Genomic DNA, 2,249 nt, shown 5'->3' on the forward strand with positions numbered 1-2,249 from the left:
GCAAGGCCAACTTTCTTAGAATACATAATTAAATCTATGTATCACGCATACATTATGCATTGTGCATTTGAATATTCAACTGTTTTCAGAAGCATTTCTGTATCAAGGCTATATGAGCCATTTTTTCCAAATATCAATGGCTGGTTGCCTCTATTGCACAAAATGCACAGTGGATAAGACGATGGTGATCATACTGATATGTTGATAACTTTTGAAATAATTGAACCTGTATTACCAAACTACCTAATGCTTACAGTGAAGATGAGCACAATGATTGTAACTGTACAACAAATGCACACTTCTCTTACACTCCAAGCACATTTGTTTTTCTTGTTTTGACTTTGTTAACCCCACACTTATGGTCAGAAGTTTCTCTGTAGGGAAATCTTTCAAGGTCATTTGCTCAGACAAGCAGAATACAAATTTTAAATTAAGAAATGTTCTAAGTGCTTTTATCTTAATTTAGCAAGAGAATTGTACTGAACAGAAATAAAATTATTGTTAACTGGTCCTATCAATATGTGCAATTTGGTATTGAGTTTTGGAGAGTTCAATTAAACTAATATCACAGTTTATTAGAAATCATGTTATCTATGGATGTTACAAAATATTTTTACCTAAAATAGATATTTTGTGTTTGACAGAGCTTCTGCTCCATGACATAAAAACACATGTTTTCCTTTAATTTCACTGAATTTAAGCTTATTCATGAGGAAAAACACATGACTAGCCTAACAGATGACTTTTAATGCTTGTGGAATTCTAGCCAATAATGGAAGCTTAGTTCAACTAAGGAGATAATTCAGTAGAATGCAATCCAATTGGACAATTAATGCATTCAGTATCATTTGCTACAAACGATCACAAAAGATTCATTAATAATGTTCTGTGAAAAAATTACAGATACTTCTAAATGCTCTTTCTCTTCAAATTAACCTAAATTTCTGCTCTCTGTTATATATTTATTTCATAAATGACAATAATAAGACTTCAAAGGATAGAAAGAGGTGATTGATCCTTTCTCTGATATATGATCTGAGAATCAACTCTGAATGTCAGACTCACACGCCAATGATATAAATTAACTTTTAGTGCTATTATCATGTACACTTCAAGACAGTGGTATTATTAATTCCCTATCAAGTTGCTCTTGCTGTATGTATTTCTTATTACTTTTAGCTATTCAATTAATATTAAGGTATAATTTATACAACTCAGTTGTATTATTTCTCTAAGAGATGCTAGGAATTTCCTTTTATTAACTGATAATACTCCTTTCATGAACATGTTATATGATTCTTGCTATAAATATGACACTGGCAAATGCTTGAGACGTAGTCCATTGTCTTATCATTAGGAAAAATCACCATAAGATATTTTGTATTGAAGCAATCTTTCAAATAAATTTTTCTTTGAGGCAAGGATTATTGCCCATGGATTTTTAGCATTGGTTTCTGATTTATGCTCTGCATAATGATAATATATTAGCCACTTCTCAGTGTTTTGTCAAAGAGGAAGAATGCAAATATACTTTGTGTTTTTTTAACAGCATCAGTCTTTCCAACAGTAAAAATGAGCATGCACCCAGAGAATATATATTTTATTTTGTTTGTGTGCATTTTCATACTTTTTTTAATTTTTAAGTTTTATTACAAAGGTGATGTAAGACGGGAGACAGTTATATATGTCAAATATGGAGTACTTTTCTTTTTGAACAGTGTCACCCCTCCCCTTATTTTCTCCCATTTTTTTCCCACCTGACTCCCCTCCCCTAGTAAATATCACTGGTAACTTAGTTCATCCTTTGTTCCACCAGCTCTGTGCTTCCCCTTCAGAATATATATTTTAAATAGCTTTTTCAGATGAATGTTTTCTCTTGGAATAATTTTAGAATTACAGAAAATGCTTAAAGACATTTCTACTTTCGGCATTCCTTCATCCAACTTTCCCTTAATGTTAATGGACATTACTTTTGTACATCTGTCAAAACAAAGAAATCAAAGTTAGTACAATTCCAATAATTTATTCCTGATGTTAAAATAATCATCTATTTAGATATGGTAAGAAACCTGTAAAAGAAAAACAAAAACTACAAAAAAGCTGTCAAATATCATTTTATACCCACTCTTTTTTGCAGTTATTTTTGCTTTAAGTTAGAACATAAGAAGCCTTGAGATATAGGTGAAATATAATGATGTAATTTGTCTATAAGTACTAGGCATCTAGTTAAAATATGAAAACCTTGTCAT

Source organism: Perognathus longimembris, chromosome 1 (assembly GCF_023159225.1).
Source record: "Perognathus longimembris pacificus isolate PPM17 chromosome 1, ASM2315922v1, whole genome shotgun sequence".
Classification (NCBI taxonomy): Eukaryota; Metazoa; Chordata; class Mammalia; order Rodentia; family Heteromyidae; genus Perognathus; species Perognathus longimembris.